We start from the raw sequence: 24,278 nt of genomic DNA, 5'->3' as shown, positions 1-24,278 counted from the left end.
TGCTTGTTATAGCCATGTAGACTTAACATAGCAAAGCTCACTATCATAGCCGTAACATAGGGAAGGCTCATCACTTGGCTCTGGGCCACTAATTGTAAAAGGTGTAATTGCCTTGCCGATGCTATAGAGGTATGCCGTCGCCCAGAGAAGGAGAGAGCCAACGCTGTCCATCTTTACAGATGGACAGAGGCGAACCTGTACACAGCTCAGCTTACTCATGCCCAGAGAAAGAGTTAAGCTGCTGACCCTGAAGGCAAAGGAGAGCTGGACGCACAGCTGTGTGTGGGAGCCACTGGACTAAGCCCAGACAGGGCGGAGAGTGTGAAACAGCTGTTGATGAGAACCGCTGCTCAATAAAATCATCTCACATGCCTACGGCGTCCTGAGTGTGTTTGCTGCCTATCCATCTGTAAAGTTTATTCTTTGAAGATAGGAGCCGAGTAAAAAACGAGGAAACTGAGGCCAGCACAAGAAAATTGGATGCCAATTCTGATTTATTTTAGCTCAGGGCAAGGTTCCACGGTCCTGGGGAGAGTGGCCAGGGAAGACCCGCTGCTTCCGCTCAGCAGTGGGGTTTTATAGCGAGTGAAGGCGTTTGATTGGATTTGGGGAGACAGGATGTGGACAGTGGGAGCTGCTATTGGTAGGGAGGTGGGACTTCCTGTGAGCGGGAGGTGGGACTTCCTATGAGCGGGCTAAGTGCTGAGTGCAGAGGGGATTTCCAAGGCGGAGCTAGATGATTGACATATTCTAATTTTCAAGCAGGGAGGGAGATGGGCATGTCCGAACTCCTGGCGAGGCAACCAGCCTTACACCACCCCTTCCCTTTGGACCGCAACGTGACATTTGGTGTAGTCACGAACCTGAGGGTTGGTGTAGCTGACAGCATGAGGCGAGTCGGTCTTCAGCCCCTGAGGGCTCCTGGGGCAGCTATGTGGCCGCAGCATGGGCTGTGGTAACCGGCGGCAGAGGTGCTGCTTGGATGAGCCTCAGTGGAAACATGGGAGGCAGTGGATGGGTCTTGTCTCCCGCAAGTGTGGAGAAAGCACTGAAGCAGCTAGGAGCGCCCAGCACGGAGAAGGAGCACACCTTCGCCAGCAGAGTCGGATGGGTGTTCCCGACCGCACTGAGGGAAAGGCACGCTCAGTCCCACAGGTAAGGGACCTCCTGGTGCAAGCCACATGCCTGGGGCCCAAGTGGACATCTTGGAGCAGGACCTGGGGGTGGGGTACCTCCAGGCGCAAGCAGGGTACTTAGAGGCCCAGATAAATAGCCTGGAACAGGAGTTACACTGTTAGTGTGCGCTGGAGCCCATCCCCCGAGCTGGACACTACTCCCATTTGGTCGGACGCTAAGGAGGAGGAGGAGGAGGCTCCTCCGCTGTGGGATCGCCCCGTGATCCATCAGATCACAGGGACGGCAGGGCAGAACCCAGGGGCAGCCCACAGTGGTGGAACACACCTCTTACAGTGCTTATATCCCCACTAAGTTGCAGGAGTTAGGTAAACAGTGCTGACAGAATCCAAAGGCGCTGAGAGCGTTCCTTGCCAGCCTCCAAGATGGAGAAACTGGCTTCTATCACTACTCACGCCTCTCTTCGACAGCAGCTGCCGCTGTGCTGATGGTTAGCCCAAGGGCAAGGTGACCAGACATTAATCGGGTGGCTAACGGCAGCCGTATGGACTGTTAGGAATGATGCCAGGGAGATAGTGATTTGGTGCAGATACTCCAGGGGATGGGTATGCAGCAGGCTGTGCTTGATCTGAACACCTGGGGGGCAGGTGATGAACGCTTTCCCTCCCACATGAGGGATCTTTTGCTGGGCTCAGCGCCCCTGAGTGATTTTGGCTCTCTAGCTGCTGTTCTCACCCCATATGTAGGGCACCGCATACGTAAGGTGACTACTACTATGGCAGCCCTCCGGAAGGCAGAAGGTCATAGGTGCAACTGGGAAATTCATGCTGTAAGGAAGGGGAAGATGCCTTCATCTGCAAGTAATCACCCGACGAGATTTTTAAAAAGTGGGGGGGTGGGGGGTCCCAGAGGGTGACCCACATGCAGCTGTGGATTGATTTGATTGCAGCTGGTGTTGCTTGGGAGGAAATTGACAGGCAACCCAATGGAATGCTGTTGGCCCTGTGGAGGCAGTTGTCCCGGGAGCAGCAATTTTGGAAATTGCCCAAGACTGAGCAAAACACTGTTGCTCAACCTAGCCCTGCCCGGACACTGCAGCTCAGGGACTATCTGCAAACAGGCAAAGATATGGAGCCTTTCTTGTTTGATTAGGGAGCTTGCGGGGTGGGGAACCAGACGACCTGAGGCCATATGTGGAGCTGGCAATCCACTGGTCCCCCACTAATATACAGCGGGTTTTAGCACCAGCAGATACCGGTGCACACTGCAGTCTGGTGTATGGGAACCCAGATAAGTTTCCAGGCAAAGCTGCATTTACCGATGGTTTTGGGGGCCAGTTGGTGAAGGTGAAACCTGTGTCTCTGCATCTTGGCATTGGCAGCTTGGCTCCCCATCTGCACACTGTGTATGTTTCTCCTATACCTGAATATATTCTGGGGGTGGACATTTTGCATAGTTTGGACTTACACACCACTGCCAGAGAATTCACACTCTGAGTTCATGTAATAAAGCCAGTACTGCGTGGACATACAGGTCACCAGCCCCAAGTTCCGCCACAACCCCAGTGAGTTACCTCCACTTGTCAATATCGTTTTCCAAGGGGGCATATAGAGATAACTGAGACTTAAGAAGTTAGGGAAGGTGCAGACAGTGTGTGGCACCCATAACACCTCCGATTCTCCAGTGTGGCCAGTCACAAAGCCTGATGGAACTTGGCAGATGACAGTGAATTAGCGTAAACTAAATAAGGTGACACCCCCCTACATGCAGCTGTACCTGTCATCCCAGATTTGATGAACTGTCTGACCACAGAACTGGAACAATTCCATCTTGTGATGAACTTGGCTAATGCATTTTTTTTTTCCACTGACATCACTCCAGAGAGCCAGGAACAGTTTGCCCTCATGGGAGGGCGACAGTGGACTTTCGCAATATTGCTGCAGGGCTGTATGCAAAGCCCCGCCACGTGTCATGGTCTTGTTAATGGAGTTATACTAACCTCTGATTCTCTTCAGGTTTAGAAGGGGCAATGCCCTTCTTGCCTGGGATTGGATGATGAGGTCAAGACAGCCTTCCTGGTAGCCACGCAGGCACAAGCCCTGCAGGTGGTTGATCAGAGGTGCCTGTTTAAGCTAGATGTCATGTGACCACAGATAGGGCCCATGGCAGCACACAGAGTGCCTGAGTACACCAGTAGCCTTTTCGTCCCGATTATGGACAGGAGCTGAGCTCTGGTGTTCCTTGATAAAGAAGGAGTTAGTAATAGCGGGATGGTGCATTCATAGACAACCACCCTGCTGACCGGGAAAGCAGTTTGTAACTGTGTATGCTGTCCTCAGGCTCATAAAAGCATGGCCAGATGGGCTACAGTCATAGTTCAGACAACTTACCTGAGAGCAGGGTGGGTACACTCATAGGTAATGACCCCCGGGACTGGAACAGCACAGACATCTACTTTAGCAAGGTGGGGCACCTACTTAGAGCAGCACAGTACACTGAGTCTAAGTCCCTTAGCAGCAGAGTCACAAGAAGTGTTAGGGCCTGTAGTCCTAATGCAAGATAAGGCCATGGGGCCTAAGGCACCCCTAGACCGTGAGCCATCACCATTTAAGAAAGGGCACCCTCCCACTGCTAGTGAGGTATGGTATACAGATAGGTCTAGTCAGAGTACTGCTACTGTCTGGATTGCTTCTGCAGTCCAGCCTAGTACTGACACGATATGGTTTAGTACCAAGTGTGGGCAAAGTAGCTAATAGGTTAAACTTAGGACAATGTACATGGTAATCACCAAGGAGGTGACGCCTACGGTAATCCACACCAATGCCGGGCAGTTTAAGGCTTAACCTTGTGGTTAATTACCTAAGGGTCACAGAATTAGGTAGTTAGTCACGAATGGTAATCTGTTACTGCCTGCCTCAATGCACCTAAAGGTAGGGAAGCAGAAAACCTGGTGTTAGCCATGGACCCTCATTGCAGACGGTTGGCTATGGTAGCCCCCTGGGGGCAGGGTCTGCAGTATGACTTACGTATTATTCCTTGGGTACTTATTTAATACGTGGCCTCCATGATTGACCATTGGTAGGGGAACGGCCAGGGAAGGGGCCGTCCTCCAGGTACATACGTACTGCCTGTGTGCCCTGTTATGAGCTCCCCTGTGACTGTGGCGTGGGTACAGGACCCAAAAGAACTATAAAAGCTGAGAAAGTGTGGTATCATCGCCCAGGGCAGAAGCCCTTGGTGGTTGCATTGTTATCCAGAGATGAAAAGTGAGACTGTCTTTTGCCTGAGGGACATGATTTACCACTGTTAGTACCTGTCCCTGCTTTGTTGTTCCGGCCATAGGCTGGCATGCTGCCGCAGCATCGAGCACTGGGCCCTCACCTATGCCCAGGTGCCCAATGTCTCCAGCTGTGGGATCTGCACTGTCCTTCCAGCAGCAGCTGCACACGGCATGCCCTGGCATATGCATCCGGCTTCCTGCCACTGTGCTTCCCACATTGCCTAGTTACCCGCATAACTGGGAGGTGCTCTGTTCCCGCTTTTTGCAAGTGCAGCGGGCCCCTTGGTGGGTCTATCCCTTAGCAGTAACTATCCCGGGAGCAGGCGTCACCACCGTAGAAATGCAACTTACAGCCCACGTGGAGACACAGCGTGGTCCCTGAATTATACCCAAGTGCTCTCCTTTTGCCAACTGATGAGGTTACTCAGATCAGGAAGGTAGCACTGAAAAACTGGATGGCCGTAAACCTAGTCACAGCTGCCCAAGGTGGCATCTGCACCCTTATAGGGACACAGTGTTGTACATTCATCCCCGCCAACCACTGGAACATAATAGCAGCTCGGCATTATGGTGTCACAGGAGATTAAGGCAATTGATCACCTTGCTGATGACCCCCTGCAGATATGGTGGGCGTTTCTCAGCTCTGGCCTATGCTGGGCTCTCATAATCATAGGTAGCATAACAGGAATATTAATGGTGGGTTGTTGCTTCCTATATTGTTGCTGTGGCCTATGAGTCCAAAGTGCTGCCCTATGTGCACAGATCCCCACTAAGGATGCCCTCGGCCTAGGGGTTGGAATGTAAGGCCTGTGTGCCAAGCCTGTTTACCAAACCTATGGGCCCAAAACTTATGTATAAAGCCTGCATGTCAGCCAGGCGTGGTGGCTCATGCCTTTAATCCCAGCAGTTTGGGAGGCCGAGGCTGGCAGATCCCCAAGGTCAGGAATTCGAGACCAGCCTGGCCAACATGGTGAAACCCCATCTCTACTAAAAACACAAATATTAGCCAGGTGTGGTGGCGGGCACCAGTAATCCAGTTACTCAGGAGGCTGGAGCAGGAGAATCACTTGAACCCAGGAGGCAGAGATTGCAGTGAGCTGAGATCGCACCACAGCACTCCAGCCTGGGTGACAGAGTGAGACTCTATCTCCAAAAATTAAAAAATTAAATTAAATTAAATTGAAAATAAAGCCTATGTGTGTGTATGTCCAGTCTGTGTACCCAAAGCTTATGTGTATAACCTGTGTATCCAAGACCCATGTCTCGCTCGGCCTAGGGGGTGGAGTGTAAGGAATATGGCTGAGCTTTTGTCAAGGACAGGCTGAGGTAAACATCAAGAGTGACTCAACGAGTTTAGAGCGCAGGCGTATCACTCTACTTGTCACAGCCATGTAGACATAATATAGAGAAGCTCACTATCCTAGCCATAACATAGGGAAGGATCATCACTTGGCTCTACAAAAGGCATAATTGCCCTGCTGACACTGTACAGGCATATTGGTGCCCAGAGAAAGAGAGGGAGCCAAAGCTGTCCATCGTGTCAAATGGACAGAGAGGAGCCAGAACACAGCTTGGCTCACTCATGTCCAGAGAGAGAAAGAGTTAAGCTGCTGACCCTGAAGGCAAAGGAGAGCTGGCCGTGCAGCCGTGTGTGGGAGCCACCGGACTGAGCAGCAGAGACAGTGGGGACAGTGTGAGAAAGCTGTCAAGAGCTGCTGCTGGGTAAAACCGTCTTCGCCTGTCTATGGCCCCCAAATGTCCTTTCTGCTCATCCAGCCACTCCCTTCAGACGGCGACATGACATTTGGCGTAGTCATGAACCTGACACAGGTGTAACCGAGGCAGGCAGATGTAAGGCCTGTGTGTGCAAAGGGCCTCTCTGGGGTGGAATTTACACCTAGGACCAAGGCACCAGGACTCTGGGGTGAGCATAGCCCACTTGGCGTTTGAGGTGACATGACATCCCTGAGGTACTGTCGTGTGCCTGGCTTTTTTTTCCCTTTGAGGGGAAGGAGGAATTCATTTTTATTTTCACAAGCTCTCCAGAAGCCTGGGGTTGGTGCAGACGGGAATATGCAGCCGACACGGAATCCTGTGGGGCGGGGGGAGGATCCCGACTGGAGATAGCACACCCCCGCCCCCCCGCTTAGCTTTTACTCCTGTCTTGGTGGTCCATGAGTCCTCTGTCCCCAGGAGCCCTACTGGACAGGGACTGTGTCTCGTTTTTTTTGATAGCCCCGCAGTGCCTAACCTAGCGCCTGACCTATGTCACTCCCCAGTGAATACAGAGCAGTGGCTCGAGAACTTCTTTACTGTTAGAACAATGATCACCGTTTCCATGTTTCTCATTCCAAATGCAGATTTAGAACACGGACACCCATTTAGAAGCAAGATCGAAGCGCGCAGCCTAAGGGCGATTCGGACACTATTGAGACCATCTGTTCCAGCACGCCACCTTTCAAGGTCACGAGCGACTGCTCCTCACGATTAGCTAGAGGTACATGCAGCTGTCCTGCCTGGGAAAAAAAAGGATTGTGACAGAAAAGGAAGTAGTAGGTAGGAAAACACTAGAACGTAGAATTGTAAAATGTAGTCACACACTGGAAGCCTGAAGACTACGTAAGCAGGCTGAGAAGGAGGAGGGACAATTGTGGAAGAGACCAAAACGCCAGGTGCTTAAAAACCTGTGGTTCCCTGACTAATCAGTGGAATCAAACGGAAAGACAGCCCAAGAGAGAAGTGCATTGCAGATCAAGTGGAAACCAGGTCATTAAAAATATATGAAGAAGAGCCTTGCAAGGAACTCTGTAATCAATTACAAAAGACACATGCCCCTGAACCTGCAATAAAAGTTTGAAGAAAAGAAAAAAGGACACGTGAAAGAGAGAAAGCCAGCTAAGAGCTCACTAACAGCCATGACAGCTCAGGTGTGGAGAGCACTTTATAAGATGCTTTCATGTATAACAAGGTAGAAGTTCGTATTCCCACTTTATAGAGTGCGGAGCTGAAGTTCGGAGACGGTATATAATTTATCTACAGTCATACAGCTGGTTACTGGCAAAGCCTGTTCTCCAGCACTCAGAATGGAAAAGGGTTCAGTGAATCGGCTGAAAGAATTCTTTATCTTCGTCTCACCAAAGGAGGTGATAAATTTGCCACTAAAATAGACAAATAAAAGTGTTCTCCCTACCATGTCACAGCGGCACAGCGTAGCTAAGGCACGGTGTTTTGGAGTCCAACAGACATAGGCTTCAGCTGTAGCTCTTCTACTTACTAACGAGAGACCATGAACAAGCTGTTTTATCTCTCGCAACTGAATTTCCATAACTGAAAGATAGGAATAATGCTAGAGGCTGGGTACAGTGGCTCACGCCTGTAATCCCAGCATTTTGAGAGGCTGGGGCGGGCAGATCGGAAGGTCAAGAGGTTGAGATCTTCCTGGCCAACATGGTGAAATCTGTCTCTACTAAAAGTACAAAAATTAGCTGGGCATGGTGGCACGCGCTTGTGGTCCCAGCTGCTCGAGAGGCTGAGGAGGGAGAATCGCTTGAACCCAGGAGGCGGAGGTTGCAGTGAGCCGAGATGGCGCCACCGCACTCTAGCCTGAGTAACACAGCGAGACTGAATCACAAAAATCATCGTAATGATTTATAAAGTGCTTAGTTTTGTGAATAATAACGTATTTCCCATTGAAAACTTAAAGTAAATGTTAAACTTTTCAGAAAGAAAATCATAACTCACTGAAGAGTGTGCTCATTTTGCCCCTAGGGCACCTAAGGAAAGTCTGTATCAGGCAGTTCCACCATCAAAATACCACTGTGGTCTCCAGACATTAAAAGCAGAATTACTGAGGGTGGCCTGAAGCTAACCACCTGGCCTAGTACCTGTGCACGGTTTCCTGCAATCCTCACATTACCACGTGAAGTCATGACCACAGATGAGGAAACTGGGGCCAATACAGATTGAGTAACTTCCCCAAGATCGGGGCAAATGTGAACCCAGGTTGATCTGACTCCCAATCCTATGTTCTAAATCTGTGGATTTCATGAATCGGTACATTTTTTTTAAATTTCAGAGCTTACAGAGAGGTGCCAATATTAGTGACGGGTAAGAATATAATTTCGAACTTTCTAAAAGTCATCTCCTATATTTCATATACACATCATTCAGTAGATGTTTGTTGGTGTCTAATATGTTCCAAGAACCGTCTTGGGGGTTGGGGGTACAGCAGTCAACCAAGCCAATACTCTTCCACATGCCATTATCAATGATTGTGTTTAATACCAAAAAGATTTTTAAATGATGCATTACTATAAAAACATGGGAAGTAGTATTACTATACATAGATAATAATAATTCCAAACATAGAAACAGTAACCTGAAACAAGAAAAAGGATGAGAAATGATACTACCAAACATCGGAAAAATACCGAATGTAGAAAATACGCCAAACACAGGAAAGAAAGATGTTTTACAAGATAGGAAAGAATCTCAGGATAAAAGACAGTTCTTCCCATGAAACCAGACACACAAAAGAGGTACAAGATCCATTGTTATTTTATGATAATCAATGTATGTACTCTGATGTCGGCCAGTTTGGAGATTAATATTCAACAGTACAATAAGTGGAATTTAATAGTCCAACTTGTTTTAGTGGCTCATTTCAAATCAGTCTCTAGAAACTTGTTTCTTATATACCTATATGGCAAAAAAAAAAAAAAAAGAAAGAAAAGAAAATTCTAATCATGTCTCCCGATTTTGGGTCAAACAAGCAGGATTCCTCTCCCCTCCCACCCTCACCATGCTTTTCACCATCTCCTGGACAGATCAAGAAGGAAGGGGATGAGGGAAGTTGTTAGGTGTCCAGCCCAGGTGAAAAGCTCTGACCATTCACCTAACAGCAGTTAAGCGTTTATCTCAAAGGGGTGCTGCAGACGGATGGAGAATCCTTCAGCAAAGACTAGCACAGTCTGAGACGACACCAGGGAGTTCTGTCCCACATTGCAGTTTCCCAGAGCCATCCCACCAGGCTACTGCTTTCTCTGAGGCCCAAAGAGCTTCTCTCTCCTCAAAGGTCCCTACTAAAATGCAAGTCTTTCCGTGGGTGTTAAGCATATCAGCTGACACTTCTCTTATCAGCCACAGCACCTTTGTTATCAGCAAACACCTTGGCTTAAATTGCTTGACAACCTTCAGAGTGTGTGTGTGAATTTGTCCCTGGTAGAGAAAGGTGAAGGGTGGCGATAAGGGTCTAGGGAATGCAGAGTGAACAGGGAGGAGGGTTAGAGGAGACCCAAGATCAGTCTCCACCAACCTGACCACTGGCTTTGCTTACCCTGCACTCATGAGAGAGGGGACAGGGAGGGGCGAGAGGCGTGTTCATGTGTGTATGCGTTTGTGTGTGTCAGTTAATCTGTGTAAGGACTCCTGGGAAGCAGACAGCAAGTTCTGAGAAGAGGATTGCAGAGAAGTCTGCATGGCCCTGAATGGAGGAGAGTATACAGACTCTCAAGGGATGGCTGGATCTGTTGTTTGAAAATGTTTTAAATCCATCACGTAAAAAGTTTGCTTAACAACTAGCCTCTCTCCTAATACCGAATTTGTACTTGTTTCACTTACAAAAAGTCATTTGAAAATTTACCTTCCAAATCAGATCGTTCTGGGCATCCAGTCAGAATTCGTTAAACTATGAAAAACTTGTTAACAGGCAAGAGATGCTATAGGTGATAGCCAGCACCTGGTGGCTGGGAACAGTGAGCTATGACAGATGCAGCGGGTGGGAATGTGTCCCGTTTCTGGGGCTGATTATTGATACCAGATCCTGCTCCCCAAATCACACCTCTCAACTATTAGCTCAGCGTAGATGGTGTCCACTCCTCTTCACTCTCATAGTTAGGGAATCTGTGGCTTCCACAGGTGTATACTCCACCTACCTCTCAGCATCACTCACTCCATTTGTTCTGCTAAGTTCTTCTAGGACTCTTCCACTAATATATGCTAGTGTGGCTCCAGCGAATTTAAGAGACAAAAGCAATGGCTTCTTGAAAATCATATTTTAAGTGAAACTTAATGCTTCAGATAATTAGCCATAACGATATAAAAGGTCAGTTGACCAAATTATAGATACAATGTTATCCCAACACTATAAAAATATACTGTTATATATGTATGTGTATGCAAAAGGAAGACAAATAAAATACATGACAATATTCACCAGGTTAATATTAACATTAACAATGGATATCTCTGGGCACTGAGATTGAGGGTGACTTCTGTTACCTTTCTTCCAATCTATTCATTTCTCTCCAGGTTCTTTGGCATCACGTAGGCACGTCGCTAGCATCTCTCTCCGGAACTCCTGCAGTAATCTCCTAAATCATCTTCCTGCAGCTGGCCTTGCCAATTCACTCCCCACATAGAATCTTCTTCAAATGCAAATCTGGTGACCATGGAGACAGGACGACAAACGGGCACCAGCTGCTGGCTCGTTCCATGAAACCCAAACCCAGAGATGTCCAAGAAGCAAACGTGAGCTTAGTACACTCAATGCTTCTTGCAAAAATACTTTTTTTTGGTTTGTATACTTCTTTGTTGATTGGTAAGGAGTCAAAAGTCGATTCGATTTTGAAGGCGTCCCAGGGAAACAGAATGGCAGCCTACAGCAGACAAGAGCTAGAAACTGGACAGTATATTCACTTCCTATTGCTGTGCAACAAATTATTGCAAATTTAGCACCTTAAAACAAGATATATTTAGCATCTCTCAGTTCCTGTCAGTCAGGCATTTAGGCATGGCTCAGCTGGGCCCTTTGCTCAGGGTCTCACAGGTCAGTGATCAAAGTGTCAGCTGGAATGCATTTCTTTCTAGAGCTCCGAGTTCTCCTTGTAAGTGCATGTAATTGTTGGCAGAGTTAGTTCCTTGCGTTCGTATGACAGAGATCCGTGCTTTCTTGCTGGCTGTCAGTAAGGACCACTGTCAGCTCCTAGAGGCCCCCACACAGAGTTCCCTGTCATATGGCCTTCTCACAACCTGGCCACTTGCTTCTTCGAAGCCAGCAGGAGAAGCTCCCTTCTCTCCAGGTTGCTAAGATGGAATCTTGTATAATCACAGTGTGACTATTCCACCAGATTCACAGGTCCCACCCACATTCAAAGGGAGGGGACTATAGCAGGTATATATACCAGGAGACAGGAATCTTGGGACCCATCTCAGAATTCTACCTACCACAATTTAACCTCTGGCCTCCAGTAATTCATATTCCTGCCACAGGAAAAATACATTCACCCGTCTCTTATGGGCTAAATTGTGTCCCCACAAAATTCATATGTGAAAGTCCTAACCCCCAGTATGTGACTGTATTTGGAAATAGAGTCTTTAAAGAAGCAGTGAAATTGAGACCCTTAGTATGGGCCCCAATGCAACATGACTGACATTTTTATACAAAGTAAAAAAATGGGCATAGATGTATACAAAAGGAAGACTGTGGGAAGACACAGAGAGACAGCCATCTACAAGCCAAAGGAAGGGACCCTCTAGAGAAACCAACCCTGCCAATACCTTAATTTCAGACTTCTAGCTTCCAGAATTGTGAGAAAATCCATTTCTGTGGTCACGAGAGCCAGTTTGTGATACTTTGATTTGGCAGCCCATCCCAGCATCTTCATCCCATGACATCATCAGCAAAATCTCTTCAACAAATCTCATCTCATCAGCTCAAAATCCAAAATCTCATTATCTAAATTATATAACTCAGGTACAGACAGAGATGCTGGGTAGAGCCTATTAAGTACAATTCCTGGGGCACAATGTCTCTCCATTTAAGAACCTGTAAAACTTAAGAGACAAGTTATCTACCCACAAGGCACCCAACATATAATGGTCGGACAGACATAGGATAATAGCGATAGACATTCTGGTTCATAAATGGAAGAGATGAGAGATAGAAAAGGAGTCACTGGTCCGTCACATTCCTGAAATTCAGCCAAGCAAATATTATATCTCCTTAAGTTTCAAGGCATGGGAATAGAGACTCTCTAGCTCCCTACCCTTTTCTGAACTCTGCATTCTGGTTTCTGAGTCACCCTTCCTTTTTGACAAAAGGTAGCTCCTGTTTGCAGCTGAGTCGTTTTAATCAGCCTACTTCCTTCCCCTAGCTCGGAGTCCTCTTTCAAGCGTGGTGCAGGAAGCTTGAAACTAGTGTATAGAGTGAGGAGGGCATGTTTGCAGGTGAGGGGCTCGCAACAAAGACAGGAGATGGGTCTCCTACAGGAACACTGACCGTGAAATTAAATATATTAAAGATATTGAGAGCCAGGTTTCTTACCAGCAGAAAATGGATGAACAAACATGAAAAATGAGAAAATTAGAATAAACTCTGTGGTTCTGGATTGGAATTGGAGGTATCCATTTTCAACAGAGAGAGAGAGAAATATAAAAATATATAGATATAAATGTGCATGTATACCCATATGTATTTCTTAGCTATGTCCACTGAGAAGTCCTGGGAATTGAAACACCCCAAAAGCAAGAACCATACCTGCTGCCCAGATGCTGGCTTCTCAAAGTCATCCTCTACTTGAAGGAACCAGGACTCCTCAAAGAAATATCTTGAGTTTAAGGCTTGGTCAGGGAAATTATAAGGTGAGCCCACAACATTGTTTCCCCCAGAAGGCAAGAGAGTACTCAAAGAATGATAGGACCGTATCGAAAGCACGCAAACACCAGTTTGAAGAGGCTTCCAATGGCCAAACTGGGGACAATTTGAGCATCAAAATAAAGAATGATAGTAACGGATCATAATTCATTGAATGAAATAGGAAACCACGAGCCCATGGAGGCATAAAGCAATAAATAAATTAAAGTTTGTTCAGCGCTTGCTCACCTTTTCAGTTTACACTTCTAGTTCTGGTTCTTCTCCTTACACCTGCCTTTCTACCAACGGGACAGGCACGTGTACCCTAGCTTTCCTTACTCCCAAAATTCAGTTTGCCAATGGAGACCAAAGCTCTCTGTTCCCCTCGCGGTCCCGACATGACACAAGCAGGTCATTCCATTGATCCCCTTCCTTGTAGGGTCAGGATTCCTACTGCACAGGTATCCAGGCCTTACCACTTCAACCATCACCTTCCGTCGCCTCTCTAGTGATTGTTCCGCTAGCATTGCAGAATCAACTCAATCACTATCCCTTCTTCAAGCGCAAGTGAATTCCCTAGCTGCAGTTGTCCTCCCAAACCACAGAGGTCTGGATTTACTGACTGCTGAAAAACGAGGTCTCTGCTTATTCCTAAATAAAGAAGGCTGTTTTTATGTAAACCAGTTTAGCCTCCTATATGATGCCATCAACAGATTAAAGGACAGAGCCCAAAAGCTTGCTAATCAGGCAAATAATTATGTTGGACCCAGCTGGCCACTCTCTATCTGGGTATCATGGCTCCTTCCATTAGCAGTTTCCCTTATACCCGTTTCTCTTCTTCTCTTATTCGGACCTTGCCTATTCCAACGAATCGCTCAATTCCTACAAAATCGTATCCAAGCTGTAACCAATCAGTCAATACGATAAATGCTCTTTTTAACAACCCCACAATATCAACCTTTGCCCCTAAAGCTCTCTGCAGTCTAAATTCCTTCTCATTTTTAGGTTGCCACACTGCCCCCAGTCCCACTCAAAGAAGCCCTGAGAAACATCACCCCATCAGCCCTCTGTGCCGGCCTTCCTAATAGTCCACTGCCCTACACTCTTCATTTCTCTTTCCTTTGTATTACTAATATAAAAAGACGGAAATGTAAGCTCTTTTAGGCTGACCGACAGCACCACAGACCACGCCATGGTAACCTCTGTGACCTGCACGTACACTCCAGATGAGTTCCTGGAACTAGAAAGTCTGAAGTAACTGGAGAACCACAAAAGGGAATAATGGCCAACCCCTGTGGCACCTAATTAACTTGAGACATTCTTCTATTGTTCCTTATTCCCGCCTCAGCTGACAAGGCAATTGGACTTTGTAACCGACCCTGGCCAACCTCATGACTTCAGACCCCACAATCGGCTCCCAGCTTGCAAAAACCACCCTAAACTGTAACTTCTGTCACTTTCCACTGCCTACCCCACACCTATAAAACCAACTCCTATCCCACCACCCTCCGCTGACTCTTTTTTTGGACTCAGCCCACCCGCACCCTGGTGAATAAACAGCCGTGTTGCTCACACACACACACACACACAAGTTTGTTCAGGAATAGGATAGTTACATAGCTTCAACATTTTTCACACAAAATGTTCATTGATTACAAAAAGAAGTAACTTGAAACTGGCGATTAGTGAACATCATCTTAATAAAGCAACCCTTGGCCCGGCATGGTGGCTCATGCCTGTAATCTCAGCACTTTGGGAGGCCAAGGTGGGTAGATCACCTGAGGTCAGGAGTTCAAGACCAGCCTGGCCAACATGGCAAAACCCCATCTCTCCTAAAAATACAAAAATACACACCTTAGCTGGGTGTGGTGGTGCACATCTGTAATCCCAGCTACTCAGGAGGATGCGGCAAGAGAATCGCTTGAACCCAGGAGGCGGAGGTTTCAGTGAGCTGATATCACACCACTGCACTGGGTGAAAAGAGCGAAACTTTGTCTCAAAATAAATAAATAAAGTAACCCAAGTTGATATCATCAATAATAGAAAAAATTGAAATTTTACACTGCCTGGCATGAAGTACTGAGAACACAGTATCACTTCTGTGTTATTCTTTCCGAAGACCATAAACCAAGTCTATTCTGAGGAAACAGCAGATGGGTCTGAACTGAGTGACATTCTACAAAATAACCGGCCTATAATCTTCAAAAATGGCAAGGATACAACAGTCGAGGAAAGATGAGGAGCCATTTCAAATTGACGTTAGCCAAAGATGTGATACATGCAGCCTTGTGAACTGGGTCCTTTTGCTATAAAGAATATCATTGCAACAGTGGGCGAAACTTGGAATGGGATCTGACAGCAGTGATTCATCTAGGTTAATTTTCTTTTTCCTTTCTTTTTTTTTTTTAAGAGATGGGATTTCACTCTGTCACTCATGCTGAAGTGCAGTGGTGCAATCACAGCTCACTGCAGCCTCAACCTCCCTGGCTCTAGTGATCCTCCTGCCTCAGCCCCCTGAGTAACTGGGACTTGTATTGTAAATACTATATCCGTAGTCCATATAAGCATATGGAAGAATGTCTTTGTAGGAAATAAACACTGAAGTTTTTGGGATAACAGGGAATCAGATTAGCAATCTGTTCTCAAAGGGTTAAGGAAAAATAATTACTTCTACCATACTTGCAGATTTTTAGTGTGACTGTAATCCATTCAAAAATACTCAGGCCGGGCGTGGTGGCTCAAGCCTGTAATCCTAGCACTTTGGGAGGCCGAGGAGGGTGGATCACGAGGTCAAGAGATCGAGACCATCCTGGTCAACATGGTGAAACCCCGTCTCTACTAAAAATACAAAAAATTTGCTGGGCATGGTGGCGCGTGCCTGTAATCCCAGCTACTCAGGAGACTGAGGCAGGAGAATTGCCTGAACCCAGGAGGCGGAGGTTGCGGTGAGCCGAGATCGCGCCATTGCACTCCAGCCTGGGTAACAAGAGCGAAACTCCGTCTCAAAAAAAAAAAAAAAAAAAAAAAAATACTTAATGTAAAAGTATACTCATAAACAGGCCATGGTTTGACGACTTTTGGGCAGGCTGTCCTTCCACCCCAGCTTGCAGGCCATTTCAGGGGCTATGGCGATGGAGACCAAGAGTTTGTTACCAGTCGCAGGCAGGAAAAAGGAACTGATTTTGTGCAGGCAGCAGTAGCTGCCTAAGTGCAGCTCAAGGTTTCCTGCCTGGCCACGTTTCTGGTTTAACTTCACTGACAAATCATCTTCACTGTTCTCAAAATACTTGCCCCATGTGTAACAGAGTCACCAAATCAGAGACCTGGGTCTGGGTCTAAAATCTCTCACATTCTTTAGACTACAGCTCTCTGTCTGTCCCTGAAGATTCCTAAACCAAACAGGCACCCGGGGCTCCTCAGGAATAGATTTGCTTGCTATTATATTATGGGGAATGTAGCTGACTTTTGCTAGATTTCCTGCCTTCTCTCAGCAAGTGACTAAACTGGTTACAGCTAATTCTGCTGGGAGGTAACCAGCTGTTTTTCCACAATTCTGCAGCCATTTCCATGAATTAATTTGAGAGTACTGTAGACCCTAGAAGCAGCATAAGGCTCTGGTGCCTGATAGCTGTAGTAGAATTTAGCATCCTCAGCAATGGACTGAATATAAAGAAACATAAAATCTATTAACAACTGCTCTTGAAAATGCCTATGCAAGGCCGGGCGCGGTGACTCGCGCCTGTAATCCCAGCACTTTGGGAGGCTGAGACGGGTGGATCACGAGGTCGAGAGATCGAGACCATCCTGGTCAACATGGTGAAACCCCGTCTCTACTAAAAATACAAAAAACTAGCTGGGCATGGTGGTGCGTGCCTGTAATCCCAGCTACTCAGGAGGCTGAGGCAGGAGAATTGCCTGAGCCCAGGAGGCGGAGGTTGCGGTGAGCCGAGATCGCGCCATTGCACTCCAGCCTGGGTAACAAGAGCCAAACTCCATCTCAAAAAAAAAAAAAAAAAAGAAAGAAAGAAAATACCTATGCAGTCTTGGGTGAGATAAAGAATCTCTCTATTCTTGTGAGTGATATAATGACAGCACCACTAACCCATACCTATTGTCAAGGTGTGTGTGAGGGTAAACAGAGTGTAATTGGAAAGTCTTCAGTTCTATATTAAGAGAACATAGCATAGCACATTGCCATATTTATTCAGTGTCTAATAGCAGGAAGCAACTTAAAAGCCTAGTCCTGTTAAATAAAATAAAATTACTATTACTAACAACTACATGTAGATGATAATTTGTGTTCACTCACTTATTTATATACTCAGCATCCATATACTCAGCACCCATATACTCAGCATCCATATACTCAGCACCCATATACTCAGCATACATATACTCAGCACCCATATACTCAGCACCCATATACTCAGCACACATATACTCAGCACACATATACTCAGCACCCATATACTCAGCACACATATACTCCGCACCCATTCACTGAGCACATACACTGTACTGGTCACTGTATAGGCACAAAGGATGTAACTGTGAACAGGGCAGTACAGTCCTTGCCCTCATGGTGCATAGAGCCAAATGGGGAACTATGCAACTAGCCACTTCTTGCAAGTTTGAGAAGTAATACAGAGAAATACTTAACTTTCAATGAAAATGACCATTATTATTAGGCAAGTAAAAAAAAATAAAAAACCACAGGTCTGGAGTCAAAAAAGGATGTGCGACCCTGATCTCCTGCTTACTGCTATGCCAGCCTCAAAAAGTTACTTAAATTCCAGTCACCTGGGCAAGAGGGCCACCAACTAGGAACAGCTCCAGTCCGCAGCTCTCAGCGAGATCAGTGCAGAAGGTGGGTCGTGTCTGCATTTCCAACTGAGGCACCCAGGTCATCTCACTGGGACTGGTAAGACAGTGGGTGCAGCCCACTGAGGGCAAGCAGAAGAAGGATGGGGCGCTGCCTCACCCAGGAAGTGCAAGGGGTCAGGGAACTCCCTTCCCTAGCCAAGAGAAACCCTGAGGGACTGTGCCATGAGGAACAGTGCATTCTGGCCCAGATACTATGCTCTTCCCATGGTCTTCGCAACCCGCACACAAGGGGACTCTATCGGGTCCCTATACTACAACGGCCCTGGGTTTCAAGCACAAAACTGGGCAGCCATTTGGGCAAACACTGAGCCAGATGCAGACGTTTTTTTCACCCCAGTGGCACCTGGAATGCCAGCAATACAAGAAAGGAGTCTGAAGCCAGGGAGCCAAGCGGTGTAGCTCAGCAGATCTCACCCCCACAGAGCCCAGCAAGCTAAGATCCATGGGCTTGAAATTCTCACTGCCAGCACAGCGGTCTGAAGCCCAACTGGGGTGCTCAGGCTTGGTGAAGGGAGGGGCCTCTACCATCACTGAGGCTTGAGTAGGCAGTTTTCCCCTCACAGTGTAAACAGAGCTGCTAGGAAGCTCAAACTGGGTGGAGCCCATCGCAGCTCAGCAAAGCTAACTGCGTCTCTAGAGTCTTCCTCTCTGGGCAACTCTGAGAGAAAGGCAGCAGCCCCAGGTCAGGGGCTGATAGTTAAAATTCCCATCTCCCAGGAACGGAGCACCTGGAGGAAGGGGTAGACGTGGGTGCAGCTTCAGCAGACTTAAATGTTCCTGCCTGCTGGCTCTGAAGAGAACAGCGGCTCTCCCAGCACAGCACTCAAACTCTGATAAGGGACAGACTGCCTCCTCAAGTGGGTCCTTGACATCCATGCCTCCTGACTGGGAGACACCTCCCAGAAGGTCCAACACACACCTCATACAGGAGAGCTTTGGCTGGCATGTGGCAGGTGCCCTCTGGGACGAAGCTTCCAGAGGAAGAACTAGGCAGCAATCTTCGCTGTTCAGCAGCCTCCACTGGTGACACCCAGGCAAACAGGGTCTGGAGTGGACCTCCAGCAAACTGCAGCAGCCCTGCAGCTGAGGGACCTGACTGGTAGAAAAACTAACAAACAGAAAGAAAGAGCATCAACATCAGCAAAAGGGATGTCCACATAGAACCCCCATCCGAAGGTCACCATCAAAGACCGAAGGTAGATAAATCCATCTAGATGAAGAAAAACCAGTGCAAAAAGGCTGAAAATTCCAAAAAACCAGAAGGAGTTCCCTTCCCTTTTGATTTCTAGCTCATTAACTTTACTGAGGTCATGAGGAGCGTTTCCTTACATGCAATAGTAAGATGAAGGTACCTTGACTCTAGCCTTCCCAGGCTCCTATACAGTGATCAGATGTCCATGGCTTCTGGTCCCTGCAGACTATCCCAGCCCCTGTCAAATCCCTGGAGTCCCAGCAAGGCAGCTATGCTGCTTTAAGTCCACCATGCAGCGCTATTTGGGAAGCATGAGGCCGCTTTTCTCCACTCTGGCCCTGCACACATCTCCCCTGCACAGAACCTGGGCTCTCAGACCTCACAATTATTTTCAATTCAACAAATGCTTCACTATTTACTGTGTTCCAGGAACTGTGCTAGGGCCGAAAGAGGGCGAAACGTTGACTAAGGCATAATTCTACTGAGGGAATGTGTTCTCTTTCCGGGTCCATGAGGGGTTGTAGCTTTAAGGGCAAGAATTTCCCAGCACCATGCCCCCCCCCACCCCGGCCGCCACCCATCTCTCTCCATCCGGGACATTCAACAGTTTATGTTTGAATTTCGCAGGTGTGGGAAGAAACAAAGTCAATGACTCCAGCGGAAGTTCTCAGGAACTCCTTTCAGTGGCCCAGGGTCTTGGAGAAGGCGGGGGTATCTCCCAGGATAAAAGTCCGTGCTCCCTCACCTGCGCCTGGGAGCTCCCTCTGGAATTTTCCCGTCTGGAATCTCCTTCTACACTCTTTGTGGAAGCCTTTCTCTTCTCCTTTCCTTCTCTTTTCTCTACCTAAATAAAATCACCTTTCTGCAACACTGTTTTGGATCCGACATTCACTTTACAAGCATACGGCCCACCTGCAGTGGCCCCACCACTTATTCCTTAAGAGGTTGAGGCCAAGAACCCACAACGATCACCAACATCCAAGAAAAAATACTCAGTTACACTATCTTCAAGAAACTCAAGCCTGCTGACAGTAGAGGAGTAACATTTATACAAATAATCTCCCACAGAGCAGAATGGGAGAGCAGCCAGTAAAGAGATAAGCCCCTGGGAACTCCGCAGTGGGAGATCAACTCCGCATCTGGTCAGAAAAGCCTCTGCGGGAATAGTGGTATTTCAGTTGTGCTTATGGATGCATATAAACAGCTGCGCAGGTGAAGACGACTAAACGGAGGAAGGAATCGCCTAAGTAAAGACATACAGGTAGAAAAGAATCGGAGGTATTCAAGTCACAGCCAGCACACAATTTGGGCCAGAGCCTCGGTATAAACAACGGAGTAGCAGACAAGAAGCCTAATACAGGAGGCAACTTCTGAACCATCTCCCAGTGATTGCCTCCTGACATTCACACCCTATTAGCATGCTCACCTCCCAATTCAATTAAGTTCTAGAAGACTAGACTGATTTCCGTCTTGGTCTCTCTCTCTCTCCTCTCATTCACTTTGATGGAGCCAGCTGCCACGTTATGCTCTACCCTACAGAGATGCCCAATTGGCAAGAGACTGAGGGCAGCCTCCAAAGAAAGCCAGTGAGAAACTGGGGCGCCTCATCCAATGACCCACAGGGAGCTGAATCCCGCCAGCAACCACTGGCTGATCTTGGAAACAGATCCCACCCCAATCAAACCTTGCATTGACTGTGGCCCTAGCTAACATCCTGATTACACTCTTTTGAGAACCCTGAGCTGGAGGACCCAGTCAAGCCATACCCAGATTCCTATCATGCAAAAACTATTCGAGAGTAAATGTGTACTGTTTTAAACCACTAAATTTTGATTATGTCACAATAGACAATGAATATACATGGAAAGGATTAGAGACAAATTTTGGAAAACACTCAGTACCAGACTGACGTTATTTGATCCATGAGAGATATATCTTGCCTGGACCTGAAGGTAATTGTGAGATATTAAAGATTGTGTGCAATGATGTGAGTGGAGACAGATTTTTTGTACACTCATCTGGCAGAGGAGTTGGAGCAGAAGACAGCGAGAGATTCCCAAGAAATTAAACAACACTCTTGAGAAGCTCACGATTCCCTGATGAGAGGCAAAGAAGTCTTGAACAGTAGTTACAATGGAGAGAAGAGCGAAGATGGGAGAGGTATCAGTTAGAGTCACTTGGTCTTGGCTGTACACGGAACATCAGGGAGAAGAAGAGAAAATCAAGAGAAGGTTCCAGAGAATCAGGAAGAGGAAGCTGGAAATAGGGAAACATCATTGACAGAGTGAAGATCGCCGAACTAAGGGCAGGTTTTGAGGGAAAGATGCTGAGCTCAGGTTAGCACCTGTTGAATTTAAAGTGCCAATGAAACATCTAGATAAATTCAATACTCAAGACTGAAGCTTAAGCCAGAAGTTTGGGAGTCACTTACATAAACCCAGAATCTGAACCTAATAAGGACCAGGGTTACAAGTCAGGGCTCAAGGGACCCCACAACTGCCTTAACACACAGCATGAAAAGGTGAGGCCGCAGCTCAGGGACGGCAGTGCCCCACTTTTCATCTTGAAATCACGGAGAACACGACTCAGGGAATCACTGGCTTGGTGCCAGTGATGCCATGGAAGGACACAGGGCTCTGCCCATCGTTCAGTTAGGTCCTGACGAACGTATATATATTTTCTTGCGTATACTAAATACTGCCCCAGGGAGTGATGTGAAGCCTTCAGGTCTCATTCCGGATGACTTTTCATATTCATGTTAAAAAAAAAAAAAAAGATGTTCTCTCATAATCTCCTATAAACATAAAGTAAAATCACAGTTGCCAGGGACTTAGGGGAAGGGAAAAAAAATAGTTGATTAGTAGGTATAGAGTTTCTACTACCGCGAAGTCTGTCAAATCCACACTACATTTCTTTTCATTCTGTGGCGGTCCCCTGAATCCAGGCCACTGGGCCACTTGGATTATTACATAATCTAACCATTCTCCCTGCCTCCCCCACTAGTCACCCTATAACTACCCCAGATTGATTATTCTAAAAATCACTTAGCATATCACAGCTCCACCTGTAAGACTCAACACCAAGGGAATCAAGGGCAAGCTCTTGAGCCTGGCGTCCTGAAGCAGGCTTCCCCACTGGTCCACCCCTTCCACTGCCTCCCAGTTCCCTCTCCGCTCTGTCCGGGAAGCCTGCCATTGCCACCCCCAGGGCTGCCCTCTCCTTCTGTTTACCCAAGCATGGGTTACCTTCCAAGCACAGTGCAGTCCAGCCCCTTCTCTATGAGAGCCTCAGCGCTCTATAGCCACGCCCTCCTCCATAAGTCTGTAACTTTTTTCTCTACCATTTATTTAACCTTTATTATTTTTATTCACGTAGCCTTTATTATTAACACCAAAGGACTATGTAAGCTATCTATTGATCACTTATGTGCCGGATTTTTTACATATTTATATACTTTAGTTATTCATTCTTAGTCATTAACCCTTACTAAATTCCCATGCAATAGGTATTATAATCCTCATTTTTAAAATGAAGAAACTGAGGTTCAGAGAGGTTATACTACTTCCCCCGACTCATACCAGCCAAGAAGCAGTGGAGGTGGATCAAATTCAGGTCTGTGAAATTCCAGAGCCTCTATTCTTTTTATATTATGTGACTTCTCATTCACACCATCATTATTCATTCAACAAATAGTCGTGGTATACCTATTACGTCATGTGTTGTAATACGTGTTATAACAGAGTTAAAGATGAACTAGAGACCACGCACAGTGGCTCACACCTGTAATCCCAGCACTTTAGGGGGCCAAGATGGGCCGATCACCTGAGGTCAGGAGATCGAGAGCTGCCTAGCCGAAATGGTAAAATCCCATCTCTACTAAAAGTACAAAAATTAGCTGGGCATGGTGGCAGGCACCTGTCACCTGTAGTCCCAGCTACTCCGGAGGCTGAGGCAGGAGAATCACTTGAGCTCAGAAGGTAGTTTGCAGTCAGCCAAGATCGCGCCACTGCGCTCCAGCCTGGGTGACAGAGCGAGACTCTATATCAAGAAATATATATATATATATATATATATATATATATATATATATATATGAATTAACACAAATTCGGGTGACAAAGAGCTTTGAGATATGTTTCTTTATGTTGCCATTTCTCTTTTTGTGTACTTTCTGTCTTTCTGTGCCTGGTATAACTATGTCTGAACATAATTGATCTTTCCCATCAGGCTGTAAGTGTCTAAGGTCAAATAATGGGAGGTTTTGTTAGTATTTAACACAGTATCGGTCACATAGTAGTCTGGAAAACCACACACGCTCTGTTTCTCCACAGTCTTGCACACTTCCGGCCCAAGACACGTGAGTTTTTTCTACAATTCTCCAACTCTCTGAACACCAACTGGATGCCCTACAATCTAATTCTATTCCAACACTGTCTTCCTGGAGTTAGTGTCAAATCCTACAAGTTGCCAGGCGCGGTGGCTCAAGCCTGTGTAATCCCAGCACTTTGGGAGGCTGAGGCGGGTGGATCACGAGGTCAAGAGATCGAGACCATCCTGGTCAACATGGTGAAACCCCGTCTCTACTAAAAATACAAAAAACTAGCTGGGCATGGTGGCACGTGCCTGTAATCCCAGCTACTCAGGAGGCTGAGGCAGGAGAACTGCCTGAACCCAGGAGGCGGAGGTTGCGGTGAGCCGAGATTGCGCCGTTGCACTCCAGCCTGGGTAACAAGAGCGAAACTCCGTCTCAAAATAAAGAAAGAAAGAAAGAAAGAAAAGAAAAGAAAAAGAAATCCTACAAGTTAAAGGCTCAGTCCTACAAGACTCTCTCCCCACTTCAGATGCCAATTGCAAGTCTGCGCCTCCGATACTTCTCACCAACCGGCTGTAAATCAGAGGTTCCCACGATCTTCTTTAATAATTTGCTGGAATGCCTCACCGAATTTAGGGCAACACTTCCCTTTTGTTTACTGGTTTGTTATGAAGGATGTAACTCAGGAACAATCAGATGGCTGGTCCTCTCAGAGGGCACCACCTTCCCGGCACCTTCGGGAGTTCAGCAGCCTGGAAGTTCATCACATCTTGTTCTTGAAGAGTTTTTTCGGAGCTTAATCTCCAGTCCCCTCCCCTTTGCCAATAAGTCGGTGGGTGGGACT

General features: G+C 47.0%; 1 long non-coding RNA gene across 1 annotated transcript; it reads left to right on the top strand.

Annotated features, from left to right (window-relative positions):
• The first annotated feature begins 772 nt into the window (after positions 1 to 772).
• On the top strand, positions 773 to 13,452 carry LOC141582200 (uncharacterized). Its single transcript, XR_012515008.1, has 3 exons — positions 773 to 1,155; positions 6,775 to 8,521; positions 10,724 to 13,452. It is a non-coding gene; the product is annotated as an uncharacterized LOC141582200 (long non-coding RNA).
• Positions 13,453 to 24,278: the final 10,826 nt, after the last annotated feature.

The sequence above is a fragment of the Saimiri boliviensis genome, chromosome 19 (genome assembly GCF_048565385.1).
Source record: "Saimiri boliviensis isolate mSaiBol1 chromosome 19, mSaiBol1.pri, whole genome shotgun sequence".
NCBI classification, from domain to species: domain Eukaryota; kingdom Metazoa; phylum Chordata; class Mammalia; order Primates; family Cebidae; genus Saimiri; species Saimiri boliviensis.
The sequence above is the reverse complement of the archived record's forward strand: the minus strand, read 5'-3'. Positions and strand labels throughout refer to the sequence as shown.